The sequence below is a fragment of the Schistocerca serialis genome, chromosome 6, assembly GCF_023864345.2.
Source record: "Schistocerca serialis cubense isolate TAMUIC-IGC-003099 chromosome 6, iqSchSeri2.2, whole genome shotgun sequence".
Lineage (NCBI taxonomy): Eukaryota > Metazoa > Arthropoda > Insecta > Orthoptera > Acrididae > Schistocerca > Schistocerca serialis.
This window is the reverse complement of record NC_064643.1, coordinates 383,804,869-383,830,146: the sequence shown is the minus strand read 5'-3', so window position 1 is coordinate 383,830,146 and position 25,278 is coordinate 383,804,869.

Sequence of the window (25,278 nt, the reverse complement as noted above, 5' to 3'; positions counted from 1 at the left end):
GAACTTTGTTGTAGAACCCTTTTTTTTACGTGTGGTAATAAAAATTCGTTTGGACAGAATTAAGCACATTTAAAATTACGTGAACTTTAGCAACCCTCTCATGCTGATAAATTCAAACTAACTGATTAATATCATTTATGACTTTGAAAATTATTCAAATTTACTTTTTTACATATTTCGGCCTTGGCACACATTTTCTAAATGCAATGGGTTTTTAAATATTTACTGAATTCTTTCCCGGCGTTAGCTATGGAACACAAGACTGTCTCCGTTAGCATAAAATGGTTAAATATTGCCAAACCGACCTGAACGTTGATCTTTATTGACAAAGCACACTTCACTATACGTTTAAGTTATTTGGTTAGAAATTGAAAGAACCAACAGATTAACAACTTCAACGTTAATTATTCGCCTATGAATGAACAAATGTAAAACCAGTAATAAATTCAGTCAGCCCCAGGATCGCTGTAAGAGAAAAATATTTCTTAATTCACTGCTAACTCTACCTGCTCCCGATTTACAGGTTTGGTTAATTTTATAGCGGAACAATTTTTTAAATGTGCCGCCGCTGCAAATCTTTCGGTCGCGGCACAGCCCATGAACACCAACGGTAATCGCTAAAAGTGCTGAAAATTCTTTAAAGAAATATTATAGATGACGTGGGCAAGCTAATTTACATTAGTAATACACAATTTAGATAAATTATGATGTATTTAGACCAGAACAATAATTAAAATTACACGCCTTTGTAATTTCTGCTATAATGGCGGCGAAAGACAGTTACAGACAAAAGAAATCTACTCATGCACATAATGCTACGTCACAGGTTCCTCTCTCTCTCAGCTCTCGAGGAAGACGACAAAGAATGCGCATTATTTAGTGCTATTTATACTATTGTTGATTATTAATATCTCTTTGTAATCTTACAACATTATTTTCCTCTGTGGCTATATTTTACATTTTTTCATCGCAGATATTAACATATTTCGTAATTACATTATGAGTATAGAAATATTATAATCATAAATACATCGAGAATATTATTGCAGAAAATATTACAATAATAACCAACGTCCTTTTTACAGAATTAAATAATATTTTTTGTTAAACAATTACAGTACATATGAATTGCTTCATGGCGGCGTTCATAGTACAATGAAACGTCATTTCAGTTTATTAACAGTGTGTGTGCTGCCATGGAACGTTACATTGCCCCCTGGCAGCATTTGGCAAAGTGTTTCTATACTTTGACACAATGGTGCCAGTAACGTTCTTTACAATTGTTTTCTTTTTTATTATGGAATGGCTCTTTTAATTAGTCCCAGAGTTATATATGTTCATGGCTCCCCCATTCGGGCGAAGACAGATAGGAAACCTGGGCAAAACTGTGCCGGAGCCCAGCCACCCCAGTTAGTTCATAATTAATCTAGTCTCTTTAACAGTATTTGTTTTGAAATGATTTAGCAGTTTGTCATCAACGGTTACATAATATCACAGTGACATACAGTTCAACGAAAGTTTGTTGTGTGAGTTTAACAACTCGTAATTATCATTTTGCGATATACTGCAAGGTCACTTGTCCTATGATGTATCACCTAGTTTTTTGAAATCATTTAGTACAACGTCACTTTCATAATGCTCTCACTACCTACGTGTTACAAATCCATCTCCTACACTTGCTGGCGTTCATTTTCTCTCGTCAATTTACGGGTATACATAATTAGTGTTCAATGTTTGTCAAAAATCGAGTTCATTGACACGTTATGCAGTTTTGTGTAAATATTTTGGAATACGTCAATAATGCTGTAGTTGGTGAGCTTTGCGGAGTGATTGTTGAGCGGCGCTCGGCGCGGCGCGTCGGCTCCGTGTAGGTCACCGCTCCCGGTGTTGACAGCTACGGCGCGGAGAGGCGTGTGGCTGTCTGATCTGCTACGGGTTGCTGCGGCCGCTGCATGGCTGAAGTAGCCGGATGCGCGTTGCATATCAGCTCGCCCTTGTGATATCTTCTTGCAGTGCTCCAGCAAACATGCAACAAGTTCATAAACAGTGTACTATCCTTATGGGCATTTTTCCTGGTGTGGGAAAGAACGCACACAGTTATTGGCAGTTATTATTCAGTAGGCCTTCACTAGTGTGGTTTGCACAATGTTTCGTTGTCACAGTAACGCGTTTTTTGGGCAAACAATATTTTTTCACCATGTCATGGCTTGTCATTAGTCACACGCAAGTTTTCACCTTAGAACAAAATGTATCTATGTAGTCAATGCGCTTTCCTGGCGTCTCTTGACACACAAAGAATATTATTTTTGTACACACGCACAGTACAAGTTATGGTTTGACACTAGCTTGGTCCACCGTCTATTATTGGCTCACTGTTCGTGTCGTGTTAGTTCCCTGTCCACTTGCACACACGGCGATGATACAGTTTCTTATTGCTTGTTCAAAACAACCTCGTGACGTATTGCTGCAGTTTTAACAGTCACTGTCTGTCTCTGCCACACAATACTGTACTTTTGTTTAAGTTTGTGCAATTTTTTGTAACAGCACATTCGTAACATCTTTGTTCGCTCTTTACCAAGGTGTGTGATAAATGTGTACATGGTAACAAATATTAAAATTACGTATTAGTTTGCCCAAAAATCATCTATATTTATGTTCGAGTAGATTTTATTTGTGCATTCCAGCCGGATTCAGGCATATTGTTCAATAACTCCATTGAATTTATGTCTCACTTTACTTGCAAGGTCCTACGTAACTACAGTGTAGTCTCTGTAGGCTAAAATTGACTTCGGCTGTATCAGGCTAGCTCTTTTTACTGATTCGATCTCCACATGCTTCAATTGAAGCTTCTTTGTGCGTAACTTTGCGTTACTTAAATTTGCAATACGTTTGCCTCCCATGGTGCCCTCGGGTCACTACTGGGTGCATTACTCTCTTTGATAATACTGGTTTGAAAATAAATTTCTCAGGGTCTCATATTATTAATATTATTCTGAGTTCGAACCCTCGATCTTACAGCTACACACACGCACACACACACACACACACACACACACACACACACACATATATATATATATATATATATATATATATATATATATACATGTAATAGAAAAGACTGTATCAAGAAATATTTCAAGTTTAACACAGATATAGAATATCATGCAGTACACAAACTAATCACTACTAAAATGTTCCTCCAGACTGAACACTGTCACAATTTAACACTACAAATAATTGCACTAATCAGGTTATCTCTGCAGACATTTAGAGCATGTTTAAGCTAACACTAATTGAAATGAAGACATAACACAAATAATCATGAACAAAAGAGAAAGTCAATCATATTCTTATAACTAAGTACTTCAACACTAGTACATTATCTCTACAGATCACACATCATTAATGTTCATTCATTTCCAAAAGAATGGTGTACCTTTTTACACATAACACTTAGGACTATTAGTCATTTACTGTAGGAATATTCTCACATCCTTACGCGGATACAGTCCCCGTACTCTCCCTCATTGGGGAACTGCTAAGGGATAGCGACACTCATGTGGCACACTTACTATTCTAAAAGGTCCATTGTACACCAATTGCCACTTGCTATTCTGTTTCAAGGGTGCCGAGGACTTAGGATGATTGCGTAAGAGCACCAAGTCCCCAACACTAAGTTTTTTATTACTCGTCGCATGTCGATTATATTTTTCTTTCCTTTCTGAGCGCACCTGGTAAGGTTGCACCCTGCTTTCCTTGTCCTCTCTTCCTTAGGCTCAGGAATGACTGGGACCTTAGGCAAAGGTGCCAGCCACTCATTCTGTACTCTATTATTATTCATTATAATCTCAGTTGGTGGATACTCCGTAGAGGCATGCGGGGTTGCGTTGTGAATTTCCAAAAATTTAGATATCAGATCTGGCCATCTTGTGTGCTTATATGTGATGTATAACCTGAAAAATTTTTTTAACTCTCCAAATGTTCTTTCTACTAAACTTGCCTGTGGATGAAAACGGGATATTAGTATGTGCTTTATGCCTTGTTCATGTAAATACACTCCTGGAAATGGAAAAAAGAACACATTGACACCGGTGTGTCAGACCCACCATACTTGCTCCGGACACTGCGAGAGGGCTGTACAAGCAATGATCACACGCACGGCACAGCGCACACACCAGGAACCGCGGTGTTGGCCGTCGAATGGCGCTAGCTGCGCAGCATTTGTGCACCGCCGCCGTCAGTGTCAGCCAGTGTGCCGTGGCATACGGAGCTCCATCGCAGTCTTTAACACTGGTAGCATGCCGCGACAGCGTGGACGTGAACCGTATGTGCAGTTGACGGACTTTGAAGGAGGGCGTATAGTGGGCATGTGGGAGGCCGGGTGGACGTACCGCCGAATTGCTCAACACGTGGGGCGTGAGGTCTCCACAGTACATCGATGTTGTCGCCAGTGGTCGGCGGAAGGTGCACGTGCCCGTCGACCTGGAACCGGACCGCAGCGACGCACGGATGCACGCCAAGACCGTAGGATCCTACGCAGTGCCGTAGGGGACCGCACCGCCACTTCCCAGCAAATTAGGGACACTGTTGCTCCTGGGGTATCGGCGAGGACCATTCGCAACCGTCTCCATGAAGCTGGGCTACGGTCCCGCACACCGTTAGGCCGTCTTCCGCTCACGCCCCAACATCGTGCAGCCCGCCTCCAGTGGTGTCGCGACAGGCGTGAATGGAGGGACGAATGGAGACGAGTTGTCTTCAGCGATGAGAGTCGCTTCTCCCTTGGTGCCAATGATGGTCCTATGCGTGTTTGGCGCCGTGCAGGTGAGCGCCACAATCAGGACTGCATACGACCGAGGCACACAGGGCCAACACCCGGCATCATGGTGTGGGGAGCGATCTCCTACACTGGCCGTACACCACTGGTGATCGTCGAGAGGACACTGAATAGTGCACAGTACATCCAAACCGTCATCGAACCCATCGTTCTACCATTCCTAGACCGGCAAGGGAACTTGCTGTTCCAACAGGACAATGCACGTCCGCATGTATCCCGTGCCACCCAACGTGCTCTAGAAGGTGTAAGTCAACTACCCTGGCCAGCAAGATCTCCGGATCTGTCCCCCATTGAGCATGTTTGGGACTGGATGAAGCGTCGTCTCACGCGGTCTGCACGTCCAGCACGAACGCTGGTCCAACTGAGGCGCCAGGTGGAAATGGCATGGCAAGCCGTTCCACAGGACTACATCCAGCATCTCTACGATCGTCTCCATGGGAGAATAGCAGCCTGCATTGCTGCGAAAGGTGGATATACACTGTACTAGTGCCGACATCGTGCATGCTCTGTTGCCTGTGTCTATGTGCCTGTGGTTCTGTCAGTGTGATCATGTGATGTATCTGACCCCAGGAATGTGTCAATAAAGTTTCCCCTTCCTGGGACAATGAATTCACGGTGTTCTTATTTCAATTTCCAGGAGTGTAGTTCTTCCAGGTATGACCTGTAAAATAGGGAGCATTATAAGATATTATCGCTTCAGGCTTACCGACCTGTGTAAAATATTCTTTCCCTAACCATTTAACTATTCCACGAGTGGTGGCTGATTTAAGGCAGTATATTTTTAAGTATTTAGAGAGAATATCATATACCGGTAAAATGTACTTTAATCCACCCCTGGCTCGAGGGTAGGGTCCAGCTATGTCTGTAGATACTAACTGCAGTGGCCGCTGAGGCACTATAGTGTGCAGTTCAAACCTTGTGGATTTATTTTGAAACTTAGCTTTTTGGCACAGAGGACAAGTCCTGATATTGGTGCGAGTCTGCTGGCTTATTCCCTTAAAGTAACAGTATCTGGATAAAATCCTTATTGTTTTGTCTATCCCATTGTGACCCCATGCTAAGTGCGTGTGACTCTCTACAGTTGGGATAGCCTGTTGCGGTATACGCATGACTCCATGGTCATTTGACACATCTGTTTTATAATACAGAATGTTATATACTATTTTGAAGTTCTGTACACTTTTAAGATTGGTACCTTCTTTAATTTTGCTAATGACATCTCCCCAAATCGGATCAGGTTCCTGCAATGTAGACATATTGTTACACATATGTAAAAAGTCCCTCCTATATACCTTATCTTGTACTAAGAGTATTCGATATTCCTCCGATTGTTCCAAAATCTTTGACACTGAGGATAGCCCTAGTGGGAGCCTCGGCAAGGCGTCAGCTACAACATTATCTTGTCCTTTTATGTACATAATCTTAATTTTATATTCCTGCAATGCTAACCTCCATCTTAGCAAGCGGGTATGGTATAATTTGCAAGACATTAAATAGCTCAGAGCCTGATCGTCACTGAATACTTTGATTTCTTTGCCATGGATGTAATATTTGAATTTCTTTACCGCCCAAACCACTGCAAGAGCCTCTAACTCGGTAGCGGAATATGCTCTCTCACAACTGTTTAGTGTGCGGCTGGCCAAACCGATTACATTTATTGTTGTGCGGTCGTTGCTCCTGTCCCATTGGAACAAACAAGCGCCCAGACCGCATGAACACGAATCTGTCGCTATGCCAAAGTCTTTTGTCATGTCTGGGTGTCACAGTATGTTTGCATTCACCAAGGCATTTTTGATAGCGTCAAATGCGCGTTGACATCCTTCTGTCCACACCCAGTGCGCATTTTTACGCAAAAGGCTCAATAACGACTCGTTATTCATTAATTGGTTTGGAACAAACCGTCTAAAAAAGGATGCAAGACCTATAAACGCTTTGAGTTGTCCCTTAGTTCCCGGGCTCGGAAACCCACGAATTGCGTCAAGTTTTTTGCTGTCAGGTTTGATGCCTTGTGGTGTTATTATGTGACCTATAAATTTAATCTAATTACGTCCAAATTTGGATTTCCCAAGATTCGCTGTTACTCCCGATTGCTTAAACCTCTCTAAGGCTCTACCCAGTAGTTCTACGTGCTCCTCCCAGTTGGCAGTAGCAATCATCAGATCATCTATATACACTGTTACCCTTTGCAGCAAATCCGGACCCAAAACCGCGTCGAGAGCTGTTATGAAAACTCCTGCACTTACATTTAAGCCAAAATGTAGTACCCTAAATTGGTAGCTCCTTCCCCCAAATATAAATGCAGTATATTTCCTCGATTACGGTGTGAGCAGGATTTGCCAGAATGAACTTTTCATATCAACAGATATCTAATATTACACTCCATGGAATTTTTGAATTTGCTCATCTAAGTTTTCCGGATGAGTCCAGACACATACAATAACTTCGTTTATGTCTCTTGCATCTAATCCTAACCGAACCTGTCCGTCTGCTTTTCCACCGCCACCAAAGGACTACTATAAGGGGACAAAGACGGTTCTATAATTCCCCACTCGATCAACTTTCTAATTTCTTTAGCTACTATTATGAAACTTCCCCTTTGAACAATTTATACATGACTGTGCTTAAACTGACACACAATATTTTGTTAGCGCAACGCAATCTGACTTTCAAAATTCCCTACAAAAGAATGGCCCTGACTAACATTAAACTATACCTTTCACAAATCACTTACCTCACAAAAATCATCGCTGCTCAAGCTACTGCAATACAGCGAGCGCCACTACTGCCAGCTAAATAAAAGATTCAAACTATGGAAGGCACTAACTACTGATAGGGATAGTTAGCAAATGAAAGATATTAATAGAGAACAAACAATATATTTACCTTGATATCATCATATATAAATATAGCAGTTCATGACAAATTTCAAAACTCCGCCATCTCTCTCCCCACATCCACCACTGCTGGCGGCTCACCTCCAACTGCGCAACGCTACGCGCTGTTCACAGCCAGCTGCCTAACACTACAATGGCGAGTATTACAACAATGCAAAGCAGCCACAGACTGCACACAGCACAGCCAGTGATTTTCATACAGAGGTGGCATTACCATAAAAAAACCTAAACAGCCTACTTACATAGAGAAAACATAAACAGCCTACTTACATAGAGAAAACATAAACAGCCTACTTACATAGCCCCCATGCTCCCCACAAAAAATTTTACAAATTTTTTTTTGGGCAGTGGCCAATAATGATTTGATAAAATTTTTCATAATTACAATAACAAAGAAATCAAATGCACACACTTATTGATACAATGTTTGTCAAAAGCTAAAATTTTCTAACAGTCCATAAAGACAGTCCTCATCATTCGTCACAGTCAAATTGCAGTGTTTTTCTCAATGTCTGAGCAGTAAAAGAAAATGCACACAGAAGTAGTGGATTTCCATGCTCTCTGGAAGTAGTAGTGTTGTCCTTCCAACGGAAAGACAGTGCTGACTCTTGACATGCTGACAGGTAATGGGCCACAATGGAGCAAACCCACAGCAGAGTCATTCGAAGCTTTGAAGAGTATTGGTAGGTAGGTCATCACAGAGCAGACCCACTGTAGTCCTGGTAGAGATTGTGGTATTGGTGGGCCACCAGAGGTGCAGACCCACTGTAGTACTTGTAGAGATAATGGTAATGGTGGGTCATCAAAGATGCAGACCCACAGTAGTCCTTGTAGATATAGCCAGCAGCCATCTGTTGTGACTGTGCAGGTGCACAATCACCATTGAAGAGTCTTGCGGAAGATATAGCAAGTCCATAAACCACCACTTGTGCACTCACAAAGTTTTTGAAATTGTCCTTAGAACCAGCAATGCTGTTATCCAGTCCCTTGCTGAATTATTAACACACGTGCAAACACTAACAGTCCCAACTTTTCACATATTGTCCATATACTATGACCAACAGAAACGTGTGCAGTGAAATGTAACTAACAAGTTAATAATATCATGAACTGGTGACAATTACAATTTAATAACATAAGAATACAATTACAAAGGTAAAAATACATCATTAAAGAACATAATAGTACAGATAACATTTGTAGTAATATGGGCTTTACAAAAGAATCGAAATAACATATACATCAGTGTTACAGGAATTATGATATGAGTACATACATAAAACATCAGAGTAACTTTCGAAACATCAACTTCACACATGAGCATTAAACAGAACAGAATTAATAATATCTAACATCTTTACAAAGTAAATAACATATTATTAATGCCAATTATATTCGAGGATAAGAGTATTCCTCATCATAGTGAATGTAGCTTAATATTAAAAGAAGAAAAAAATTCTATGAAATTACACAGAGACAGGAAGAAAACAAATACACAAGGGTACACAAACATATAGTGGGATAACACCAATAGGAAAGGACAGGGTTTGTTGTACTGCAGTATTTTGCAAACAAAACTTTCTTTACTTCTTGGAGATCTCCCTTCATTCAACATTATTCCCAAAAAGTCCTATCTATACCTGCTTTCTGTATTCTATTCATATTTCTTTCAATATAATTATTTCTCAGTGTACAATACTCATTTTGGCCCAAATCTTTTTCATATTGTCCATAGTCAGTTTCTTATATAGTCTACCTCCTCTTAAGCTAACTTAAATCTACTGAGCTCAGATGCTAAACCAAGGAACGAGGCAATGCAGCAGCACATAAAACAATTAATATAAACAGCAATAAAAAAATGGAAAATCGCAAATCAAGCTACAGTAAATCTAAATTACGAAGCAATTCAACATTACAACTAATATGAGGCAATGCGCAGCAAACAAACAATAAATCTGGCTTAGCAGAGTAACACAAATTAAAGTTCAGTAGCACTATGCCTGGCAAACAGCAGCTTATATCTAAACATGACATGGCTCAAGCAGAAAAATAGTACACTAAAGATAACAATGCAGATAAGGGAAATGTATAATCACATCTTAATGTCTAAGTAATTAAAGTGGTGCACCACAACAACTTATTGTAAAAAAAATATTACCATGTACTTGAAAAGAAAATTATGTGTCCAGTTACTGTTACTAGTCCCTTCTTATTGTTCTTTCCTTTCCAAGTGCTCCTTTTTTTTAAAGAATGTGGATTACAAAATTATCATTTAATAGATCTGTTGACAGAAAGTGTTCACATTAGCAAATGCATCTAAGTTTATTTTATAAAACTAATACTGTAACACAGCTGGAAAACAGATATCAAATGAAATAAGCAATTACGCAAACCAAAGCATAAAAACACCATTCAATAGCTATGTGGCATTTCGTAAGTCAGTAGCTCTCAACTCTCATAGAAACACACTTGTCATTATCAGGTTTGCAGATGTACGAATATTTCCCATCAATTCATAAGCATTGCAGTAATTAGCACAAAGTACGAGTAATCATGTGTTTTCAGGTAATGAGCGTGTAATATTTGCGATCCTTTCTACAAAGGAATGTCAATAGCAAGGTTAATGGAAGTAATGAGGGTGTCGCATTTGCAATATTTTCTCTAAAGGAATGTCAATGGCGAGGATAAAGGCCTGCCTTTTTTCCTTTTCTTTTTCTACCTGTGCTTCCGGAAAGGCACACCCTAATGGCTTTTTTTTTTTTTTTTTTTTTTTCGGGCAGCTGTCGCCCAGGTGCGTGCCCGTGACGCATTACGTGCAGGTGGTCACTTAACTTTCTTACGGAAATATTTACGACAGCAGTTTCCGCTACAGTGACAGTCTCACATAAAAATATTTCACAGGTCAAGAATTAGCGTTGCAAATCTGTAGAAACAAAATCCTATAAATATAAGTGTCCAAAAAAATTTTCGCTGGCATTGTGATACATTCACGCATTTACACACATTTCATAACTCTTAAAGTACGATTCTTGGTTTCCAACATCCTGTTTCACAAGTCAAGAGTCCCTACCCACTATTCATTACTCCTTACCTTATTACACATATACGTATCCATCGACACTCGTCAATATTTCGTCATTATAAATATGAAGCATAATCAAATAACTCATATAGCCTCTGCCTATTAATCATAAACATACCTCAGCAGCATAATACACATCGTCGTCGTAAAAATAACATCATAACACCTCAGTCAAATCTCAAAATCGTCGTAGCTTCCTCCAATAATTAAAAAAATTCTCTGCTCATGTCAAAAGTGTCATCTGCCTCAAACGTACTTTAAAAATCATGAATCCATACCAAATACATCATTCAAAGCTCTCATAGTATCACAATGGTTCCAAAAAAAAAAATATGAACAGTTTACAAAGTACAGACAAAATACAATTTCATAAGTGTGAAGTTATCCAACTCTGTAATTGCGTAAACATCTGTCACTGACATAGTAAAAGAAAAAATGTTTGTTTCTCTGTCAAATAATCAGATAGCTGTGTAATTGTGTGTTAGAGAAATATGGTACCGAAGTGTAAAGTTGTATATGCAAATACCATATCAGCTAGGGCTCCTTGTGCTTGCCAAACACATGGTACACAAAGTGAGCGTGTACCCCCCCTGAGGATAAATGTAATTATACCATCAGGTGCTACAGATTACAGCAATGGAATGAAATGTATCACGGAAAATCTTTAAAAATAAATGTTTTAAGTACAAAATTAATCACTCAAATACGTGTACTGTAGCGCTAAGTGTGCGTCTTGTTGCAACATAATCTGTGTGGATGTGTCGTAGTTATCGTCCTCCGAAAGCTAAGTTCTGCAGAAGTCAATGTACTTACTTCATAATACACAAAAGTGAAATGCTTTGCGTATAAATGTCTTAGTTATTACGCTTATTGCCGTGATGAGGAAAGTACTGTGCTGTAACGTATTGTTGTGCTACGGAAAAGGCAGTCTCATTGTAGCTATACTACAAAAGTTACTACTAAAACCTGTTTTACTTTCCAGAATAAAACAGAAAACTGTGCAGATATAAAACAGAAACACTGCAAAAGCAACATTGTAAATTGTCACTCATTAGTAGCGTCGTGATAAAATCGTGTAGCTGTCACATAAACTAACCACTATGTCATCTGGTATCTCACAGAAAGTACTTTAAATCCAGAATGTATTTTCAAGTAAACCAAAATGTTGCATTAAAATCTCATTAGCAGTACCAGTATGTGTCCTAAGTATGTAAGCCTGATAGTCGTTACGTAATCGTGCAACTAACAAGCAAGAATGTACAACTAACAACACTGTGTCATCTGTTCATTGTAACAATGCATTCATAATTTCTGTTTAAATAAATTCTCTTGGTTCTTGACTGCATATTTCACTTCAAACATTGTTACATGTCAACAGATTCTAAATCTGACAAAGCATACTAGAAATGTGAAGTGAAAAGTTTTATGGCAAAGACAAAGTTAAAAAGCAGATTATCTTTCAATAAACGGTTTTACATGTGAAATGTGGTGTAAACCTTCACTCTTCCTAGTACGCAGAGTTTCAACTTCAACGCAATTATCATGTGGTATACGTCGGATTCTGTAAGGTCCATTGTAAACTAGAAAGAATTTGTGACTCAAGTGTTTCTTCTTATGTGACAATGAACGAGCTTTAATGAGAACTTTCTGACCAATATATAATTTCTTTGCATTTGCTTTACCGTGTAGTTCTCTCCTTTTGTCTGCTGCAGATTTTATATTTTTAAGAGCCAAATCAATTATGTCTCTGTGTCGAAGTTTACGTGTATTCGGGAAAGGTACAAGCTCCCTGATTCTGTTCGGTGGTTCTTCATTCTTCAGTACAAGAGTAGGTGGTAAAGCAGTGGAATCATGAGGCATTTCATTCAGCACATTTTGAAATAATTGTAGATATCTGTCCCAATGCTGATGCTTTCTGTGACAATAAAGTCTGCAAAGCTTATTGATTTCTTTCACAATCCGTTCAGACGGGTTGCAATGTGGTGAGTACAATGAAATAACAACAGGTTTGATTTTATGATTCCGAAGCGTGCGTGACCAAACAACAGATCTAAATTGCGGTCCGTTATCTGAAATGACTTTAGCAACGTGGCCAACTTCACGTAAGAAATTTTTAACAAAGGCGTTGGATACAGATCGTCCAGTGGCTTTACGTAACGGAGTGAAAGAAACAAATTTTGAACTAAGTTCAACAGCGACTAGAACGTACGAAAATCCATTGGATGTTCTGACAAGCGGTCCCAAGAGATCAACAGCAGCAAATTCTTTTAATTTAGAAGGAATAATAGGAAACAACAGAGCACGATGTGAGAAAGTAGATGGTTTCGCCTTTTGACAAAGTTTACAAATAGACAAGACTCTTCGAATTCTTTTTTCCATATTGTTAAAATAACAAGTCGTTCGAAGAATATGATAACATTTTCGTGGACCAAAATGTGCGTAGCTGAAATGAATGTACCAAATGAGCTTATTAACAAAATCGTCAGGAATGCAAAGTACCCATAGCTTGTCATCAACAGTGCAGCGTTTGAACTGTATGTTGTTTCTAACCAGATAATAATGCCGAATCTGTGTGTGTGTCTTTTCATGCCATTTGCTCTTGATGTCTTTCCAAATCGGATCTTTATCTTGTTCATGAGCAATGTCCTTTAAAGATGTGGTGATGAAGTTTTCAAAGGCGACTTTCTGAATGTAAAGAATACTGAAATTTTTCTCGAGGTTGCCTTCTGTGGTACTTTTCTCAAGCCCAGCCGGTGCGCGAGACAGTGCGTCCGCAACAATGTTCTCCTTGCCGGGAATGTAGACTATTGTGAAGCGGAATTCTTGCAGAAACAATGCCCAACGTTTTAACCTGTCATGATTTAATTTTGAAGACATAAGAAATTGTAATGCACGATGATCACTGTATACTTTTACGTGCTTACCAGAAAGAATGAAACGGAATTTGTTAAAACGATAGCTAAAGCTTCTAATTCAGTAACGGAATAATTTTTTTCAGATTTTGTTAGCAATCGGCTAGCAAAAGCAATGGTTTTCTGAACAGTAGTGTCATTTTCTATGGCTTCTTGAAATAAATGGGCACCAAGACCGACTTTAGAAGAATCCGTGCTAAGGCAGAAATCTTGTGACAGATCTGGATGAGCAAAGATTGGCGCGTGAAGTAACGCTTCTTTCAAAGAATTGAATTCCAATTGTGCTTGTTCGTCCCAGTTCCAAATAGTATTTTTTCCAGTGAGAGAACAAAGTTTTGGTGTAACAAGAATTTGCATATTCAGAAAACGACGGTAAAAATTTACGAGACCTAGAAAACTGCGGACTTGTCTTTTTGTGGATGGAACTGGAATGTCTCTGATTGCTTCTAACTTTTCAGGATCCGGCTGAATGCCTTCATAAGAAATAATATGTCCCAAAAACTTCACCTTTGTCCTACCGAATTCAGACTTTTCCAAGTTAACTGTAATTCCAGATTCTGCAAAAATACGTAACAAACTGTTGAGGATGCGATTATGTAGTTCCCACGAAGCTTCTGCTATTAGAATATCGTCCACATATAAGGTGATGTGACGTTTTAAGAACTCAGGTAATACAGAATTTAGCCCGCGAATGAATGCTGCTGAAGAAATGTTCAAACCAAAGGGAAGTTTCCGAAACTGATAACAAACGCCGAAACAAAGGAAAGCTGTGTATTTTCTACATTCTGGATGAAGTTCGATCTGATAAAAGCTGGATCTGAGATCAATGGAAGACAACACTTTTACACCATTAAAATTTTGAAGAAGTTCTTCCAACGTTTGCGGCCTGTCTGTTTCAGGAATAATGATCGTATTGATTTGTCTCGAATCTAAGACAAGCCTGATCGATCCATTTTTCTTCTCAACAACATGTAATGGATTGTTGTATGAGCTTACTGCAGGCTCAATAATGCCCTCGTCAAGCATAGATTGTATTTCTGTTCTGACACGGTCCCTATAATGTGCTGGAATTACATATGGTCTAACACAAAATTTAGTATGCTCACGAACACGAAATTGGTATTGAAATCCCTTGATTGTTCCTGTTTTATGAGTAAAAACCGTGGAATGTTCTTGTAAAATCTCAAAAAGGTCCTGCCTATCAGTGTCATTACAATTCTCAATTGTTTGAATTTTATTCTGAATTAACTCATTAGTATCAAATGCGCCGTCGATATCACCCCTGTCAGTACTTGCAGAGTGATTGTTAGTGTCAAGTTCCGTCGAAAATTCCGAACTGTTGTCTAACAGAAGGTAAAGCCGATTAATTTCCTCGTCATGGTTTGAGAGCCAATCTTCAAATTTCAAAGCTACTGACTTACCTTCTTTTTCTAAACTTATTTCAGCATCGTGAAAGCTTAAGATTGCTTTGTATTCATTTAAAAAGTCTACTCCCAGTATAATTTCCGTCGACAATAATGGAACAATAAGAAAGTTCATAGAGAAGCTGTGGCTTTGACAAAATAATTCTAAGTTGGTTTGTTGGCGTACATCTACACTTTTTCCAAAGATTGCACCTTGCAATTTAATCTTACGTAACGGAAGTGTGGGGCAATCGTTCGATTTGTTGCATTTGCTAAAGGCTGTTTCACTGATTACTGAAATGGGACTGGCGGAGTCAAGTACTGCCGTAAGTTTTATGTCATTTACTGTAATGTGAATCACAGGATATGCAATGTTGTTATGTTTTACGTCGTGTTCTTGGAGTAAGATGTCCCTAATGTCTTCCATTTTTACGTAATTACTAGCCACGTCAGCTGCGTCGTTAGTTTCATAAGTACGTTTTGTTGCTGCCAGCGGTGTGAGTCATTGCCTATTGTCTCTTTGTTGGCGCGCGTCGTTATTGGGATTTGGAGACCTAACTTCTACAAATTCACCGTGACGAGAAGGCCCTGCTCTGTTTGAATCCCGCCAGTTCTGATGCAATTCAGGTCTGTCGTTACGATCATATCGTCTGTCATCATGTCGGTAGATTCCATAGTTTCTTTCTTGTCGGTCACATGGTGGAGAATTTCTCCCTGAATCGTAACTGCGCGCTGGTCCGTTGCGTCTAAAGTTATTCTGTCTCCCTTGATAGTATTTATTTTGGTTCCCATATTGTCTGTTTCTCTTATTGTCTCTGTGATAGTCATTACCACGGAGAGGTGATCTCTCCCTGTAGTTATTACTACTCTGCCAACGGTTGTCATACAGGTGGTGTCTGTTTTGGTCACGATTTGTGTTGTGAGAATAGACTTGTCGTGTCAAGTTATTACTTCTTTCATCGCGGAATTGCGACGGATGTGACCTGTAATTGTTGTGTTCCTGGTTTCGCGTTCCGCGATTGTCAGTGTCAATTTCTAATTCTTGTAAGAGTCCCTGAAATGCTTCAATGTCGTCTTTGCAACGTCCTGCCAAAATAATATGTCGTAAATGTTCAGGCAGTTTGATTAAGCAAATGCGGATGAGTTCTGAGGGGCTGTATGGGTTTGAAAGATACTGATTCTTATGCAACATGTCTTCAAAATATTTCATAAGACTGGAAAATTCAGATTGTTCATAACGTTTCATCATTATGATGCCATGTTTTACTCGGTCTTGTGTGGCTTGAGACCAATATGCTGAGAGGAAGGCATGGTAAAATTCTCCTTCACTGTGGCAATCGTGAATGACCGATCGCATTCTTACAGCTGGTTCATTCTCTAAATAGCCACACATGAATTCTAATCTGTGTTCTAACGACCAGTTGGGAAGAAAACAATGAGAGAATTGACGGAGCCATGCTTGTGGATGAATGTCGTTGCCAGAATTCTTGAATGTTTTGAATTTACGTGTAGTAATGAACAGCTTATAGTAAAAACCATCATGTCGACAAGTCGCATGTCGATCATTGTTACGTGGTTTCGGCGGTTCCATCTCAAAATTCGGCGTACCTTGCCAACTTCTTTCACAATTTCTGAAGTGCCTTGTGTTGTTATTTTGTGTCTGTTCCGTATTTCTATGTCCCTCTTCCCGAATTGGGGCGCGAGTGTCCTCTGAAATACAAAATTCTTGTACTACTTGTGCCAACTGATCTTGCACTTCCCGGATTTCTCTTTTGTACTGTGTATTGATTTGATTTTGATTTTGTTTGAATTTTCTAATTTGTTCATACTCTTCTGTGTCAGTGAAGGCTACAGGTCTTGTGTCATTCAGATCATCATCTACCTTTGTAGATAAGTTAGTAACCTGATCCGAAAGTTCGGCTACTTTCTCCGATAGTGAACACATTTCCTCAGTGTGTTTTTCTGAATCAAGTTTCAGGGTGTCCATTTGTGTTGAAATCGAATCTACTGTGTCCTTTAAGTTTTCCTGAGTTTTTGCAAGTTGCTTAACCGAATCGGTAGATGCAACTGAGTCAATTTTAGCCCACAAGGTCTCATGATTTTCATGAACAATGGTTTGCAGTTCTTTTATGGCTGCTTCGTGATTCTGTAATGCATTTTCATGCCGCGAAAAAATAGGTTGAAAATGCTCACAAATTTGTGTTTTTACGTCATTACAGACTTTTTGACATTTCGATTCAATGTTATGTAACTCAGTAGTTAAATCTTCACGTGTTTGTTCAAGTGTGGTGTCTAACTTTTGAAGATTTTGTTCCATTGTGTCTAACTGTTGCTGTGTTTGTCTCTGGTGTTGTTCCATTGTGTCTAACTGTTGCCGTGTTTGTCTCTGGTGTTGTTCCATTGTGTCTAACTTTTTAAGATTTTGTTCCATTGTGTCTAACTTTTGAAGCTTTTGCTGTGTTTGTCCCATTTGTTGTATTAATTGTAATAACAATGCATTGGTGTCTGAAACATGTTCCTCAGTGCTTTTCGGCAGTGAATTTGCACCGGAAACATTCACATTTTGACAAGCAGAAAATGTGTCTTGACTTATTTGAGAAAACGGTGAGGATCCAAAACCTGAATCTACAGTATTTGCGAGATCGTGTCGTGTCATTTCGGCTTCCTGAGGCGAGCTATTGCCGACAGATCGATCGATAATGCTTCCCTCTTCACTAATTGTTTCACTGTCCACGCCATTGTTTGCCGCCCACTCCATTTCCCTATGCACAATTACCAAATTACTACTTTGAACATCAGTTAATTCATTACTCGGTGGCGCTAACACACTGCTTTCATTTTCACTGTCATTTCTCAGTTTACTTTGGAGCCTAGTATTACGGTTTTCACACGCCATTATTGTCACAGTATTTCACACGACAACACAGAAAAACACAATTTGAAGTGCATAAATAGGAGAACACATTAACATAGCACTGAAAATAATATCTAGTTAATTGCAAGCGTAGCTGCGAAATACTTGGTGCAAATCTATTGCATGCCACAACTGTTTTACTGTACAACAATGAAAGGCTACAACTACAAAGGAGATTCTCTCTACAATTACGCGCTAGCAATAAACAAAAGCTACACTAAATACACAAACTACAAGAAAAAATCAGAAGATTCCAGTGAGGTATCCTAGGCTAAGGGTCGACATATGAAACTTCCCCTTTGAACAATTTATACATGACTGTGCTTAAACTGACACACAATATTTTGTTAGCGCAACGCAATCTGACTTTCAAAATTCCCTACAAAAGAATGGCCCTGACTAACATTAAACTATACCTTTCACAAATCACTTACCTCACAAAAATCATCGCTGCTCAATCTACTGCAATACAGCGAGCGCCACTACTGCCAGCTAAATAAAAGATTCAAACTATGGAAGGCACTAACTACTGATAGGGATAGTTAGCAAATGAAAGATATTAATAGAGAACAAACAATATCTTTACCTTGATATCATCATATATAAATATAGCAGTTCATGACAAATTTCAAAACTCCGCCATCTCTCTCCCCACATCCACCACTGCTGGCGGCTCACCTCCAACTGCGCAACGCTACGCGCTGTTCACAGCCAGCTGCCTAACACTACAATGGCAAGTATTACAACAATGCAAAGCAGCCACAGACTGCACACAGCACAGCCAGTGATTTTCATACAGAGGTGGCGTTACCATAAAAAACCTAAACAGCCTACTTACATAGAGAAAACATAAACAGCCTACTTACATAGAGAAAACATAAACAGCCTACTTACACTATTTCCTTCTTAGACCAAGGAATGAAGTATGAGGGTCGGCAGTAGGTTTTGTGAGGCTTCACCTGGATATTGTATTGATATCCCTTAACAATTCCTGGTCGTTCTGAAAATACATCTGCATAGTCGGATAATAACTGTACCAAATCCTGCTGTTGCATTGAGTTCAAATTTTCGGACTGTGATACGTTGTTCACAAGTGCGTCCACATTTTCTTTTAATTGATCACCTTGTACGTCTGGATAATAGAGATTTTGTCCTAGAGAATGATTGTCTAAATGTAGTATCCACTGATTACTACATTTCATGTTGATAGCATTACAAATAGGCACAGGTACCTCTTCAGATCTGAGCATGGACAATTCTATCCTCCCACCCGTGTTCATCAAACTTAATTTTCCCCGAGAAAGGTCGATTGCTGCGTCCCTTTCTCTCAAAAAATCTACCTCCAAAATGCAGGCTACCTTTAAACCCTTTACTACCAGGAACGAGCACGCTATGGCTTCTCCCCCAATATACATCTCTACCCGCACTTGGAGTTTAACTATTTGTCGCTGTGCACTGATGGCTCCAGTGACTTTGCAGTTGTTCACAGGAAAAGTCAGCATACACTTTTCCTTCCCCAGTACTCTGAATAGGTCCATACTCATGACACTGACAGTAGCACCTGTATCTACGATTGCTTTCACATCAATATTGTTAATTTTGCTATCTATTATCGCTTGTACTTTGTCTTTGTGCTCCTTTATGCACGTGGGTAGTTCAGTTATTAATTCATGTCCCATCTGTACCCAGTAAGTATACCGGAGGATACAAATTTCCGATGTTTTGTTCTCTGTCGGGCTGCTCTCACTTCAAACCCCAGTCGACGATGGAGAGCGTATCTCGGCTGAATCTAGTTTGCTGGATTATTACTGGTGGATGGGTGTGGCTGCTCTGTGTCGCTGACCTCCACCATGTGTAACTTGTGTTGCGTCGGCCGCCACGGTTGCGCAATTGGCGCATTTTGTGGTTGTCGGGTATTGTCATATCTTTCACTGTTTTGCCGGTCCGGACTGGGCCTCTGGTTCTGTGGCCAAGTTCGGTTTGCATCGTTATAGGTATTGGTGTTCCACGGCCCCCTGGCATTTTTCCATCTACTATTGTTTGGTGGGCCTGTTTCATATTGGTCATCGAACCTCCTTTCCCGGTCATTGTTCACCGGCGGACTATTGCCGTTCCGGTCTCTGCCTCTATTCCCGTTTTGTGCGTAATCTTGTCTCCTGTTGTTACCTCCGCCGTCTCTATTATTTGGTGGAGGCGTGTTATTTCGACCATTTCTGTAACCGTTTCCGTTACTTCTAGCCTGTTCAGAGGCTGCCTTAACATCCTCCTCAATCACGTCAATTGAGTCCAGAACAGACAAGAAATGTTCCATGTCGTTCTCCGGTACGTGTATAAGTTTTTCCTTTACGTGTATCGGCAAGTGTGATTTCAAAAGTCTGATCAGATCCCGAGATGAAATCTGCTCGTCCCAGTAACGGGTCTTATTAATGTATTTCTCAAAATATTTTCGCAAATTGCCTAATCGTGGAGAATACGACTCTGGATATATACCTCTTTCCGTAATCTCCCCTGAAGACATGTTAACCAATACTTGGCCAAGAATGCCTTTTCAAATTGCTCATATGTGTCACAACTGTCAGCTGCTTCGGTGGCCCATAATGCAGCATCTCCTTGTATGTAAGACATAACGTACTGTATTTTCTGTGTATGACTCCAAACACTAGGCAAAATGTTTCTAAATCCCTTGATAAATACTACAGGGTGAACAGATTTCTTCTCCGTTGTAAAGATCTGAAACTGTCGGTTTTTAATCAGGCTTCCTTCAGTAACTATTTTGGAGTGACATTTGTTTGTTTCGCTAACATTAGTTGCCTGTTCTGTGTCGCAGTCGCAATTTTTAACTGCTGTATTTATATGCCTATCATTGTTGTACCTGGCTGGTGGCACACACGCCTGTGCGTCCGCTGCCACAACGGAATGTCAGTGTGCACCGCCCCTCCTAGGTCCCGCACTTCCGCACTCGAGCCCAAGTCTTTGGCCTCAATCGCGGCGTGCACCTTCTAGTCTAATTTTTGATTAAGGTCGGTGTCTTTTGACTGTAACCAGTTCGTAAATTCCTTTTCAATTTTGTTCGCCTCTTCAGACATTTTCTGCTCTATTGCTTGACTTTCATCAATTTCTAATTTTTCCATCCTGTTGGCCAGTACACTGATTTTATCTACGATACTGGCGTTAGCCACCTGGGTATTATCTACTCTTTCGCTCAGTTCTTGCACCGCTTTGGGTATGGTTTCACAGTTATGTCTCAAACTAACAATCTGACTTTGCATAGCTTCCAAAGATTGCATTAACTGCAAGTCTCTCTCATGCTGGCATCGATCACGCTCTGCTTGTTTAGCATTACGTTCCGTTTCTCGTTCTGCATCACGTTCTTTATCGCACTCTGCTTGCATAGCATCACGTTACTTATCGTGTTCTGCTTGCTTAAGTGCAAATTCAGCTACCAATCTCTGGTCATGCTCTGCTTGTTCATGCACAAACGTAGCTTCGAAATTGAGTATACGCTCGAAAATAACTCTTAATGATTGAACTTCTGACACCTCACCACTCTCTGGTCCGTGTCTAGTGCGTGTGGGTGGCACAGTATTTCTACTTTCAACTGAATCACTGGCTGGCAGTGGCAACATTTCTTGCCCTTCTGCCCCCAGATTCTCACATTGTACTTCCTGAACTACGCCACTAACATTACTTTGTGCCCCACTTTCTAACTCGGTATCACTGCTTGCTAACGGTTGTTCATTATCCATGTTTATATTTTTCTGACTACGCAATCTAACCAAACCTAGTCCACAAAAGAAACAAAATCTGAACTAAATATCCTAACACTCAGGTTTCATTGAGATAATCACACAAGAAATGGTCATTTGTTGAAACAAATTATATACTACGATGACTAACTACTCAAATGTCCTGTTATTTAAAACAAAATACAAAAACACTAACAACAAGCACACCACTAATGATCCGAGAACACCGCACTGAGGCTACTTTGCTACCCACAGGACAACTACACTGTAGCTTTACCTATTGGTGATCTATCTTGGGTGCAGCTGCCCCTTGGTAATGTGGTAGGTAATTAATTTTTTGATATAAAGAGCTCTCTTCTTCAGCTTGCCTCTAGGTGTATAGTGTTCTCATGCAAAAAATCATATATAGGTATTACCACACAATATTGGTTAGGCAATACATACAATACATCAAAAAATTATTAATTGTTCTCCAACAAAGTTCGACTACAATAATTCCCTAATTATCTCATGGGTATTTTGTGGCCACTGCTTATTCGAGCCCCACGTTGGGCGCCATTTTAATGAATATATATATGTATATATAATGTAAAATGAATAGATGAAAATGGGGAAGAAATGGCTTTAAATATTTTTGTTATTTACTCTTTCGGTACGAACTTTGTTGTAGAACCCTTTCTTTTAAGTGTGGTAATAAAAATTCATTTAGACAGAACTATCATTTATGACTTTGAAAATTATTTAAATTTAATTTTTTAGATATTTAGGCCTGGGCACGCATTTTCTAAATGCAGTGGGTTTTTTAAATATTTACTGAATTCTTTCCCGGCGTTAGCTATGGAAAACAAGACTGTCTCCGTTAGCATAAAATGGTTAAATATTGCCAAACCGACCTGAACGTTAATCTTCATTGACAAAACACACTTCACTATACGTTTAAGTTATTTGCTTTAGAAATTGAAAGAACCAACAGATTAACAACTTCAACGTTAATTATCCGCCTACGAATGCACAAATGTAAAACCAGTAATAAATTCAGTCAGCCCCAGGATCGCTGTAAGAGGAAAATATTTCATAATTCACTGCTAATATTACCTGCTCCCGATTTACGAGTTTGGTTAATTTTATAGCGGAACAATTTTTTAAATGTGCAGCCGCTGCAAATCTTTCGGTTGCGGCACAGCCCATGAACACCAACGGTAATCGCTAAAAGTGATGAAAACTCTTTAAAGAAATATTATTGATGATATGGGCAAGCTAATTTATATTAGTAATACACAATTTTGATAAATTATAATGTATTTAGACCACAACAATAACTAAAACTACACACCTTTATAATTTGTCCTCTAATGGCGGCTAAAGACAGATACAGACAAAAGAAGTCTACTCATGCATATAATGCTACGTCACAGGTTCCTCTCTCTCTCAGCTCTCGAGGAAGACGACAAAGAATGCACATTATTTAATGCTATTTATACTATTGCTGATCATTAATATCTCTTTGTAATCTTACAAACATTATTTTACTCTGTGGCTATATTTTACATTTTTTCATCGCAGATATTAACATATTTCGTAATTACATTATGAGTATAGAAGTATTACAATCATAAATACATCGAGAATATTATTACAGAAAATATTACAATAATAACCAACGTCCTTTATACAAAATTAAATAACATTTTTTGTTAAACAATTACAGTACATACGAATTGCTTCATAGCGGCGTTCATAGTACAATTAAACGTCATTTCAATTTATTAACAGTGTGTGTGCTGCCAGGGAACGTCACAAGGTGAATGAAATCCATTCTGAGGCACTTTTTTTGCCACCCTTTTTTTACTGGACTGCTGCTTCTGAAACTGACTAGAGATTCTGCAGCAAATAATTGAGACATTCTCACATCACTAAAATGAAGGAACAGAAGAGCCGCACAAAACAATGAATGTTATGGTTAAGTTTACGAAAATAACGTACCGTATCTACGCGGGAAAGTAGAACCACTGCTAGACTACAATCGGGAAAACAGAACATGAGATGTCTCTTGTAGCTTTCGCGATAAGATGATGATTTCTTCCCGCAGAACGGTATTATGACGACGATAGTACCTTTAAACGCATCTGAGGCTACAGGAGTGGCCGTTAGCGCAGAGTGCACTTGAAATTCCCTTTGACGAGCGCGGCGCCGTGCCTAAAAGCATTTCGCGGGATAACTTTCGCCGTTGGCGTGAGCTTTACAGCATACACTATCACAGACAACAACTTCAACCTCCTCCTAGCTCCTCGTTAAGTGTGGCTCACTTTTGGTAGCAGTAAATGACCCTCAGATTTCTTTAAAGCTACGTAGTGCCATTCTTCCCTTATGCTTCCCCAAGTTACTGATCAGTCGGAAATTACATTTCTCTCCATGATCCCGTTCGCGTCTTTTCCTCTAAATAGTTTTCTTCCTTCAGTCGATTTGACTAGACATTATAGCTGTAAAGTTATTCTAAATGCCTACAATTTGGAAGTGTAGGCATATTTGCTGAGCCATTCCTTCGACACATACACTAGTTCAGACGATCGCAGTAGTAAGACTGATTAAATAACCTATTTACACGTTCATCGTAATGGACAAGCAGAATAAAGAGCATTAAATAACAGCTACCAATGAAAGTAACATTTAAGAGTGCTTAATAGAGTTTATATGTCGCTGCTTTAATACATGTGAATATTTTTCTTACGTTCATTGGGTGCAAATTTTGTCAGATAGCAACCAGCCAGATGTCGTAGGTGAACTATTTTGTTATGAATGTGGTAAGAAACTTATAAGAAGACTATAGCCAAACATAAATTGAAATAATATTGCAGTATCTGAACTATGACTATAGATTACAACCTATTGATTATAATATCGAACAGCAAATTTTGTTCATTACAATGGTGAAAAAATTACCAAAATATCAAAATGGTTCCAGTTGATTCAGCTGAATACTTCCCATCGAGGAAGCATAAATTTGCTGTAAATTGTTCGAGGCAGTTATCACTTTTTTTTCGTTCTGTATGGACGCATCGCAAAAGATTTTTTTGTCTTTATCTCTCTGTTTCTGGATCGTCAGTCTTCTGACTAGTCAGCGAAGAATTTCCCCCCCCCCCCCCCCCCCTTTACCTCTTCATTTCCGAGTAGCACTGCGCGTCCAAACTACGTCCTTCGTTATTTGCTGGGCGTGTTCCAATTTCTGTCTTACTCTGCGGTTTTTACAGTCGGCAGTTCCCTTTAATGACATGGAAGTTATTCCGGTATTTTTTGACACGTCTCCTACATTCCTGTCCATCCTTCTTGCCAGCGTCTCCCATACGTACCCATCCTCGATGATTCTGCAGATGGCCGAATCTGCTGATAACCTCCTCATTCGTTTTCTTGTTACTCCTCCTAATTTAGAAAATTCTTCTTTACCCCCATTCTCAAATGCTCCGATTCTTTTCTCTTGGTGTTTCCCCATAGT